The sequence below is a fragment of the Oratosquilla oratoria genome, chromosome 7 (genome assembly GCF_046742065.1).
Source record: "Oratosquilla oratoria isolate Oo_2021 chromosome 7, ASM4674206v1, whole genome shotgun sequence".
NCBI classification, from domain to species: domain Eukaryota; kingdom Metazoa; phylum Arthropoda; class Malacostraca; order Stomatopoda; family Squillidae; genus Oratosquilla; species Oratosquilla oratoria.
Window position 1 is genome coordinate 60,122,934 of NC_134783.1, and position 12,204 is coordinate 60,135,137.

The window sequence follows — 12,204 nt, forward strand, 5'->3', positions numbered from 1 at the left end:
ATCACCTTGAATCAGAATCAATGCAGCAAGACACAGCACATCCACAGCAAGGCTGCTTCCTTTAATCAGTGACCTGCCCTCTCTGTTCCCTCATGGTATCAGAAACATTGAAGATGGGGAGAAATCCTTTCGGGCTGCTTCAAAATATCATTCACACATAACCACTCCTTAACACCCCCTAATCCCCACCCACTCCCTTCCATTCATCACAGTATCATCCATATACAGCCATTCTCCACTCACTCCTATCTTCTGCCTTCTCCCTTCCTTCCTCAACAGACATCCCCCTCTTGCTCAACACCCCTTTCACCCCATCCATCCATCCATCTTGTCCTCGGTCACCTCCTCATGTTCACTCCATCCACCTCTGCTTCCCACATTTCTTTTACTAATCTTTCTTTACTCATTCTTATTGTGTATCCAAACCATCCCAATACTTTTTCATCAACTGTATCTCCCATCTCCTTTTCCACCCCCACTCTCCTCCTCACCTCCTTGGTTTTCACTCTATCGAACCTTGCAACCCCATTATAACCCCCAGACACCCAATCCCAAATGCACCCAAAATCCTCCTCTCCCATCTTCCTGTTGAGGGCACTCTAATGTTTTTACACTCTACATTGTTTTTTTTTTAATTGTTTTTATTTTTTTTATCCCCTACCATTATTATTATTGCCATTATTATTGTTGTAGCAGGATCAGAGGAGGGATTGATGAAATTAGTGACAGAGTTTGGGAAGGTGTGCAAAAAAAGAAGTTGAAGATAAATGCGGGTAAAATTAAGGTGATGAGATGTACAAGGGGAGAATGTGGCAGCATATTGGAAGTGAGTATTAAGGGAGAGAGACTGGAGGAAGTGGATAGCTTTACTAGTAGATACTTGGGAATGAATGTGGCAGGAAGGGTAGGAGTGGCCAACAATGTGACAAGTTCTTGAGCACTATGGCTGCTCCAGGAAATTCACAGTGTTCAAGAAGCTCTCCAGGATGGAATGATGGGTTGTGTCTAACTACAAACTGGTCTATCAAAACTCTTTCCAATCAAAAGGAGCCAAAAACAAGGATGTGTGCTTACTCCTAAGCTCTTTTTCATCTATTTGGCTGCAAAGCTAGAAGAGATTCCAAATGACAACCTGGGGAGTCAACCTCCAGTAACAAATGGACAGTGTCCTCTTCAATATCACTCACCTTAGGTCCAGAACCCATACAAATAATGCACAAGTTACAGAGCTCCAGTATGTGGATGACAACTGCACCATGACCTATAAATTTGAAAACCTTCAGAGCTCAGCAAACAACTTCAATGCCTACATATGTTGTGGACTTGCGATCAATATTGCAAAGACCAAGATTCTACTCAAATCTTTCCCTGGCCATCAACCACCTCCTGAGCCCAAAATTACCATCAGTGGTTGAGAGCCAGAGAATTTTGAGCAATTCCCATAACTCGGCAGTAAATTGACATCAAATGCCACCTCTGAACAAGACATCAGCAATTGAATCAAAGCCACCCATGTTGTATACAGGAAATCCTTCAAGAGAGTTTTCAGTAATCATGGGCTGAACCTATAGACCAAACTCATGGTCTACTGTGCAGTGATCATGTCTACCCTTCTCTGTGCCTGTGAAATGTGGGTTCTCTACCTAAGAGACTTCTAAAAACTTGAATGGTTTCACCAATCCAAGCTATGTCAAATTCAACAAATCAAATGGCAAGACCAAATTACCAACAATGAGATTCTCACTTGGACAGGCATGGAAAGCTTAGAAGCCACCATTATCCAACATAGACTAAGATGGGCTGGGTATCTTGCCTGTATGCCAGAGTACTGCCTACCCAAACAAATTCTCTTCTCTGAACTTGCAACCAACAAAAGATCATGTGGTGCCCCAAGAAACGCTACAAAGACCAGCTCAAGGCTACCTTAAAGAGGACTGGAATTAACCCATCCAGTTGGGAGATGGAAACTGCACAAAAAGATAGAACATAAGAATGAAGCAGACTTCAAAAGACCATAAGGTCTACACTAGACAGTTCCATGTCCATTACCACCTGTCATCTCCATCCATAAAGTTGTCTTACTGTTTCTTAAAACAACCAATAGTTTTAGCACTCACTACATGGTTACAAAGTCTATTCCATTCATTGACCACCCTATTAGTAAACCAATTCTTGTCTATTTCCTTCTTAAATCTACATTTGTTCAATTTAAATCTGTTAGTGTGAGTCCTCCCCTATTGTCTTAATATGATGACCTTATTTGCTTGTTAAAACCTTTGATCCAAGGGAAGATTGATGTATGGAAAAACAAATTTTGATAAAATAAGAAAATTTAAGAAAAAAAAAGCAGACTGGGAAAGGATACACAAGGAGGAAACAATAGAAGAGAAATGGAAAATTTTGACAAAAATTTATACGGAAGGAGTGGAAAAGTATGTTCCAAGGAAAAAACAAGAAAAAGGATATATAGAATGTTGGTACAACAAAAGATGTAGGGAGTTAAAAGACAAAAGGGATAAAGCTTGGATAAAATAAAAGAAAGACAAAAGACCCAAAAAAAGGAAAATATAGACTAGTTATAGAAATCAATATGTACAATTGTGCAGAGAAGAAAAGAGAAAATACGAAAAGGATGTCATAGAAAAGTGTAAAGATCAACCAAAACTTTTATAGATTTGTAAACAACAAACTGAAAAACAAACAAGAATTAGTGAAACTACAACAAGGAGGAGTTGAATACACAGAGGAAATAGAAATGGCAGAAATTATGAACAAGCATTTTAAATCAGTGTTTATAAGAGAGAACATACAACTTAGAGATGTCGAGTGGGAGGAGAAATTCCCCCTATGAAAGAGATAGAAGTAACAAGGAAAGAAATAAAGAATCGCTTGAGTAATCTAAATGTTAGAAAAATCACATGGACCAGATGAAATGGCAAACTGGATTTTGAGAGAACGCAGGAATGAACTAACAGACAAAATACATAGTCTAATAAGCAGTTCATTGAACTAAAGAAAAGTTCCAGAAGATTGGAAAAGAGTAAATGTAGTACCAATATATAAAGGTGGAAAGAAGGAAGACCCTACTAACTATAGACCAGTCTCTCTTACAAGTACAGGAGCTAAAATTTGTGAAAGAATTATCAAAACTAGATGGGTAAAGCATTTGGAAAAAACAATATACTAAATCCAATGTAATTTGGATTTAAACAAGGAAGATCATATATTTACCTAGTTGTATTTTACGGGATGAGAGCTATGCTCGTAGTGACCCATTTTCATATCTCTCTGCATTCAGTTTATTCTTAAAATCGTGTATAGTTTTGGCACTCACTGTTTCTCCATTTGGTTTGTTCCAGACATCAATCACTCTATGTGGGAAGCTATTCTTTTTCAGGTCTCTTCTGTAACTGTCCTTCTTTAGCTTCTTTTTGTGTCCTCTTGTTTCTCTTCTGTCCCACTTTAATAAGTCATCTCTATCGATAATTTCCATCCTTTTCATAATTCTGTTAATGGTCAACAAATCACCTCTTTCTTTTCTCTGTTTCAGTGGTGATAGATGTGATTTCTCCAATCTTTGACAGTGTAGGTGCCATTTTTGTCGCTGCTCTTTGGATTCTTTCTAATTTTCTTGTGTTCTTTGTGCTAGGTGCCCACTGTGTTGCAGCATATTCTAGTTTAGGTCTTATCAGTGTAACCACGATTTTTTTAACCATCTCCTCATCCATGTAGTCGAAGGCCAATTTCATTGATCTTAATAAGTTAAAAGTCTCTTCAAATGATTTATTGACATGTTTATCAGGTGTCAAGTCACTTGAGATGATTACTCCCAAGTCCCTTTCTAGGATCTTCCCTATTTCCTCCTTTATATATTGGTACTATGTTTGCATCTTACCAATCTTGCAATACCTTTCCTTCTACGAGTGAGAAGTCTATTATCTTGTATAATTTATCTGTCAGTTCGCCTATACACTATTTCAGTATCCAGTTTGCAATTCTATCCGGTCCATGCAATTTCCTGACATCTAGGTTTTTTATTTAGTCTCTCATTTCTTTTTGTGTTACCTCTATTTCTTTCATTTTGGGTGATCTTTCTTGTTGTCCATCTTCCCAAAATTGTGAGCTCTCAATTGTAAAAACAGACCTGAAATGTCTGTTCATAACTTCTGCTATTTCTGTATCATCTATATTCTTTATTTCCATGCAATTTCATTATTTCATATTTATCCTTTAGTTTTTCATTTATATATCTGTAAAAGAGTTTAGGTTGATCCTTACATTTGTCAATAATATCTTTTTCATAATTTATTTTTTCTTTTCTGCATATATTCACACATTCATTCTTAAGTTTTATATATGTTTGCCATTTGGAGTTTTTTGTTGTTGTCTTTTTTCCATTTTTTCCAGGCTTTGTCTCTTCTGTCTCTAGCCTCACTACACCTTTTGTTATACCAACACTTTATCTAAATCTCTTTTTATTTCTTTTTTTGGTACATATTTGTCAATTCCTTCCTTGTAATTTTCTTTGAAAATGTTCCATTTGTCTTCCATCTTTGTTTCCTCTTTAGAGAATTTATCCCAGTTTGTGTTTTGGAAACTTGATGTGTTTCAACAATTTAAGAACAAACTTGATCTTGCGAGATACAAAAATGGGTCACCACAAGCATAGCTCCCCTTCCCGTATGATACAACTAGATAAATACATCTGGAACAAATTGGACAAAATAATAGTATGTGCAAAAGCCATACAAGAATTTAAGAACAAACTAGATGCTGAAAGATACAAAGACAGGTCACTATGAGCATAGCTCCCTTCCTGTAAAATACAACTAGATAAATAGGTAACTACACTCTGATAAGACCAAGATTGGAGTACAGAGTGACATTATGGACACACTGCACAAAATATATATATATATATATATATATATATATATATATATATATATATATATATATATATATATATAATATAAAGAGATTAGAAAGAATCCAAATAGCAACGACAAAGATGGCCCAACATTTTCAAAATTGACATACAAAGATTGTCTAAACTGGAACTACCAATCCTGGAACAAAGAAGAGAAAGAGGAGATCTATTGGCCATTTACAGAATCATGAAAGGTATTTGAGTCCTTGACAGAAAAGAAAAACAAGAAGACATGAAAAGACTCAAAAAGGATAGTTATAGAAGAGATCTAAAAAAAATAGTTTTCCACTCAGAGTGGTGAATATCTGGAATAAATTGGATAAAACAATAGTGTGTGCAAAAACCATACAAGAATTTAAGAACAAACTAGATGCTGAGAGATACAAAGATGGGTCACTACAAGCATAGCTCCCCTTCCCGTATAATACAACTAGGTATATATATATATATATATATATATATATATATATATATATATATATATATATATGTATGTATATATATATATATATATATATGTTTGCACCTTTTATATTTTCAACATTTTGTATCATACTCCCTCATTTTACATCTGCTCTCCTGTTTGCCTCTTTTGCAGATGTGCAGATGGTAGGTATTTACCTAGTTTTATTTACCTAGTTGTATTATATGGGAAGGGAGCTATGCTCGTGGTGACCCATCTTTGTATCTTTCAGCATCAAGTTTTTTCTTAAAATCTCGAATAGTGTTTGCACACACTTTTTTTTTTATCTAAATTATTCCAAGTATCCAGCACTCTGTGTGGGAAGCTTTTTTTCAGATCTCTTCTATAGTTATCCTTTTTTAGTTTCTTTTTGTGTCCTCTTGTTTTTCCATTGTCCCATTTTAGTAAATCATTCCTATCAAGGATTTCCATTCCTTTCATGATTCTATAGATAGTAGATCACATCTTTCTCGTCTCTTCTCCAGTGTTGGTAATTCCAATTCGGATAATCTTTGTTCGTATGTTAATTTGGAAAGAGCTGGTACCAACTTTGTTGTTGTACTTTGTATTCTTTCTAATTTCTTTATATTCTTTTTAGTACTGGGTGTCCATAGTGTTGCTGTGTACTCTAGGTGTATATGCACAGATGTTAACGGAAGTAGAGACAGTAAGGGGAAGATGGATAGAGTATTTTAGAGAGCTATTGAATGTGGAGGAGGATTGGGAGAGCTTGATTGCGGCACTGGGAAGCACTAAGAAAATTACTATGTTGCTTCATAAAAGCCATAAAAACATCCTTACATTCAGCCAAAAATTTCTAACATTATATACCTTTCCTCAGAAATTACATCCAAGCACCTTGTACCTTTACCTACACTGTTACTTCTTAATTACTCCATTTTTTACTCACCTATTCCTTTCAGTACCCTTCCATATGCTTTTCCAACTTTATTATTATAATTTCATTTTCCTATTGTTTTTACTATTATTATTATTATCATTTTTATTGTTGTTATTATTGTATTTATTTCATCATCAGTTATTTGTCCGGGTCCTGCATATTTTGAGATTAGAATACTGAAGTTGTTGACAAGGTTTTTACAATTGATGATGTAAATGGTCTGTACCAATAAGGCTTTTTGTTTTCTCCCTATGCTGTATATTAACACTATCCAGACAACAAAATATCTATTCTTTCAGTAACTCATAGTCCTGACCACAAGCTGCTGCCAGTTTCCTGGAGGCTGTAGGTCTTTTGCAAGAGAGACTAGGGGCAATGAATTAAATTATCACCTCCCATAGATACTACTTTTTTTAGTGATCTCTATATATGTTGGAAGTATTGTCCCTTAAGCCTTCTGCAGGTGATATTATAATTATCATTATTATTATTGATATTATTATTATCATTATTATTATTATTATGGTTGTTATTGGTGTAGTTGTTACAATGATTATCATTATTATTATTGTTACTGTTATTATTTTCATCATTATCATCATTATTATTATTTTTATTATTGTTATTTTGATTATTATCATTATTGTTGTTTAAAGTATATAAATTATCTTCTAATACACAAATTTTGTTGAAGGTGATGCTATTTCTGCATTAATAATTTTCTTGGAGATACTTTCTAAAGATCTCACTAATCACCTGTGCACGAGTTCTACAGAGTTTAGACCCTGCTACACGGCAATTGGTGAGATCTTTAGAAAGTATCTCCAAGAAAATTATTGATGCAGAAAACAGCATCACCTTCAACAAAATTTGTGTATTATTGTTGTTATTACTATTATTATCCACAAATTTAGTGACCCAATTATTAATGTTTTGGTTGAAACCCGCCTTTGACACCCTCTAATGTCTTTACTTTTCATAAGATGTAAATACAGAATTGGCAATACTAAGACCAACACTCTATCTCATTTAGTTGTTTTGTATGACATGTATGGTGTTATGGTGGCAGCATTCTTCTCTCTCACCCCACCATAGGGAGATCAGGAAGAGGATGTTCATGGAAGGGGTAAAAAGCAGGTTCAAGGTGACAAAAAGTTAGTAAACTAAATATGAAAGAAAAATAAAATGAATACTTGGAGAAATTGAAAGAAGTATAAGAGGTAGTGAAGGATAAAATATAAACAGGATTAGAGGAAGAATGATTAAGTTTCAAAGAGAAAGTTCTAAACACTGCAAAGATGTTATGTGGAATTAGGAGTACAGGAAGGAACAGGAAAGACAATGAATAGTGGGATGAAATAGTGAAGGTAGTGGTGGAAGAAAAAATTGATCATTTAAAGATTGATTGCAAAGTTGGACTAAGCAAAATTATGAGAGGTACATAAGGAAGAAAGTAGATGTAAAATGCATGATGAGATGGGCAAAGAGGAGACCAGATGCAGAGTTAGGTAGGTTTTTGGTGGAAATTAAAAAAAAAAAAAATGGTTTGGAAGGAAGCAAAAAGAGTGATGGATGAAAAGTAAAAGGTAAAGGGTGTAGATGCTAATGGAACTGAAAATGGTAAGGGAAGATAGGTAGATTATTTCTGGGATGTGTTGAATGTATAGGAAGTGAGGGAGGGTTAAATTGCAGTAGAGCCAGATGCAAAAAAATTACTCTGATGGAAGTGGAGAATAATAGGTTTATAGAAAAAGATAAGATACAATGAGCGTTATTATGTTATTAATTTCATTATCATACAATACGCCCTTGTTATTGGTTACATTCTTGAAAGACCAATAATAAAACCATGGATATCGATACAATTGCATACTAGTAACTATTTATAGCCTAGCATGGGTCTCCCTAGTCAAAATATGTTAGATAAATATACTTTTATGTATGCTACATAAATTTATAGATACAGCAAAATTCCTTTCATCCAACCTTAGTGGGACCTACCCTAGATCGGATGTTTGGATGTACACTAAAATATTAAGAAAAAAAAATCACTGATTTGAGATATTTTCACTTATTTACGGTACAATAAAGCATAATAAACAACACAGTAGAGTGGAGGAGAAATAATCACCAAACACTGAAATGTCTGCTAAAATGACAGCCGACCTGAACTCCATGAGCTGGTAGCGGCGATAGCAGCAACTAAAGAATCACTCAACAGTCAGATGTTTGGACAATCTCAACTTTTATCCGATGTTTGAAGGTCGGATAAAAAGAATTTTACTGTATATAAAAGTATAGTAAACTTACGATTCCATTAGCAAAGCATTGATGAGTCAGTATTACAGTATCCTCAGTACAGTATGTATAGTATAGTATCCTGATAGCATGATAGTAAAGCACATACCGCTGTTAATTTCTTTTAGCGCTTCATTTTTTTCAAGCAACAGAAGCACTCATCTTGCCATCCTAGGTTTAGATCCAAGAGGAGGTAATCCAGGTTGTTTGGGAGCCATGGCGATAAAATATCTCATTGTAAGCCCTTTGTCGTGACCCGGGGAAACTCAGGGAAACCCCCATTATTGACACATTTAGTGATGACCTGCACATGGCAATGTGTCACTGTTATTCTGTACATTATCTATTTGTGGAATATATATATATTCACAACACAACTGTATGATGTTAGGAATGACTTGGGATTTGAATCACAAGCCATTCCTAACACCATACAGTCATGTTCTGAATATGTATATATTCCATAAACAGATAATGTATAGAATGACAGTGAGACAGATTGCCATTCACAGGTCTTTGCTAGATGTGTCAACAATGGGGGTTTCCCTGGGTTTCCCTGGGTTTCCCTGGCCCAGCCAAAGAGCTCACATTGGATAAAAAAAAATTAACTACACTAATAAGACCAAAACTTGAATATGCAGCAAAAGTATGGACACCCAGTACCAAAAAGAATATAAAAAGTTAGAAAGAATACAAAGAGCAACAACAAAATTGGCACCAACTCTTTCCAAAATGACATATGAACAAAGACTGTCCAAATTAGAATTACCAACTCTGGAACAAAGAAGGGAAAGAGGAGACCTACTAACTATCTATGGAATTATGAAAGGAATGGAAATCTTAGATAAGAATGTTTTATTGAAATGGGACAATGGAAAAACAAGAGGACATGAAAAGAAATTCAAAAAAGATAATTACAGAAGAGATCTGAAAAAAAAAAATAGCTTCTCACACAGAGTCATAGATACCTGGAACAAATTAGACAAAGAAATAGTGTGTGCAAACACTATTCAAGATTTAAGAAAAAACTTGATGCTGAAAGATACAAAGACGGGTCACCATGAGCATAGCTCCCTTTCCATATAATACAACTAGGTAAATACTAGTGGCAAGAATGCAAACTAGGCAAGCTCAGGCATCTGTGATACAATTATATGGTACGATTGAGTAGATTGGAGTTTACCTATCTTAGAAATACTTAATAGCTAATCCATGGAAAATTTCTGTCATTAATTGAAACTGTCGATAACGAGGGGGTACCATATTTGTTGATGTTATCATATATACTTCTGATGTTGTTATTATTAATATTGTTATCACTAACATCATAAAAATGGAAACAAATGGGTCATGGATGGGTGTGATATGGGTCAGGGTGGGTGCATACCTTGGTTAGGTACCTCCCTTATTTTTTGTTATTATTATTATTAGGAAGGAGTGGAGGTGGAGGTAGAATGTAGATTGAAAGAAGCAAGTAAATGCCTTGGTGGATTAAAAAGTGTAATGAGAAATAGACATTTGGGAATGGATGCTAAGAGGACATTGTATGAAGAGGTGATTGTACTGACAGCACTGTATGGGGCTGAAATAAGGAACATAAGAGAGGAAGAATTTAAATGTATTTGCCTTGTTGTATCTTACAGGAAGGGGAGCTATGCTTGTGGTGTCCTGTTTCTGTATCTCACAGTATATGAATTGTTTTTAAATTTGTGTATGGTTTTTGCACATACTATCATTTCATCTAGTTTGTTCCATATATCCACCACCCTATGTGGAAAACTGTTTGTTTTCTTTTTCAGGTCTCTTCTATAGCTGCCCTTTTTGAGTTTCCTTCTATGTCCTCTTGTGTTTCTCGTATGCTGGGAAGTATGGTAGGGGTTACTAGGCTGGATAGAATGAGAAATGAGGAGGTGAGGAGATTAGGGGTGGAAAAGGCGTTGGGAGATAGGGTTGATGAAAGAGTATTGGGATGGTTTGGACACATGGAAAGAATGAGTGAAAAAGGATTAGTAAAAGAAGTGTGAAAGACAGAGGTGGAAGGAGTGAACATGAGGGGGAGAATGGTTGTGTGTGAATGATGCTCTGGTGCATGGAAAGGAGTGGGTGGGGGATGGGGGCTTAGGGAGTATGTGCGAATGATATTCTGATGCAGCCCAAAGGGATTTCTTCCCATCTTTTCTTTTTCTGTATAATGGGACGGAGAGGGGGGGATCATTGATTAAATGAAATGGCCTTGTTGTGGATGTGTTGTGTCTTTCCGCATTACTTGTGACCCAGGGCAGTGGGCAAGATGCAGGGATGACCTGTCATTCAGGAGGAGCCAAGAATAGAGGGAGGGAGAGATGGTGAATGGGAGTAGATTATGTGGGGATGAAATGGGTAGGAGTGGATTTATCCTTTTGAATTTGACTATCTCCCTTGTAAGTTGGAAAAACCCTTAGTATATGTATTATATATATTTATATATATATATATATATATTTATATATATATATATATTATATATATATATATTATTATTATTGTTGTTATCATTATTATTGTTATTATTATTATTGTTATTATTATTATTATTATTATTATTATTATTATTATTATTGTTGTTGTTGTTGTTGTTGTTGTTGTTACCATTAGTAGTAGTAGTAGTAGTAGTAGTAGTAGTAGTATTTTAGTATATACATGGATAGAATATGTGGGAGGTAAATTTGATGTTGGCCATGGGTTTGGAGCAAGTTAGAGTAAGAAGTGGGAGATGAACCAGTTATTTTTGTTGTTGTTTTTATTATCATCACCATCATAATCATATCATATTATTGTTTTTTCCTATTGTTATCTATATCTTATTACTATTACCATTAGTATTATTATAATTTAATGATGAGTAATAATAATAATGTAAATCATTATGTAAATGCAAAGGAAAATGTGGGGTAAACCAGCTTTGGATGCCAGGCCCTGATGTGGATGTGTTGTGTCTTGCTGCATTGCTTCTTACAAATGGGTGTGGATGGGTGTGTGATGGTAAAGGGGTGGGTGCATACCTTGGCTGGCTACCTCTCCTGTTGGGGGGAAGAAACCTTTTAGCATATTGACAGATTATCATTATTATTACATACATACATACATATACCAAGGCTTTTTCCCCCCTTTATACTAGCAGTAGTATAAATAGCAGTACTAGCACTAGTAGTAGTAGTGATGATAGGGTTAGTGGTAATAGTAGTAGTTGTGTTTGCTGTGTTTTTGGTTTGTTGTTGATGTTATCAAAGAAAAAAAGATGAGTACCAGCAAGAAATGATCTTGTGAGATCAACACCAAAAAGAATAATTTCCATGTCACTTCCCCCACCCCCTTCAAAACCCTCTAACTTCCTCACCTTCATCTTGAATTGCATCCCTGGGGGGCTTATACTCAATCTACTTGCTGAACATTAGATTTTCATAACCTTCCATTATATCTCCTCTGCATTTTCATACAAGGAGAGCTGACAACCAACATCTGCTCCCCTCCTACTTCTGTAATACTAATCTAATACAACACAGACACTAGTGGAAAGTTTCCTCCCAGAGAGATCTATGGGATGCCCTGATAACTAGTGCTACCCTCTTTGAG

General features: G+C 35.3%; 1 protein-coding gene across 12 annotated transcripts in view; it reads left to right on the forward strand.

Annotated features, from left to right (window-relative positions):
* Positions 1–12,204, forward strand: part of Rim (Rab3 interacting molecule) — a 651,951-nt gene that overhangs the window by 593,840 nt on the left and 45,907 nt on the right. The window lies entirely within an intron of this gene.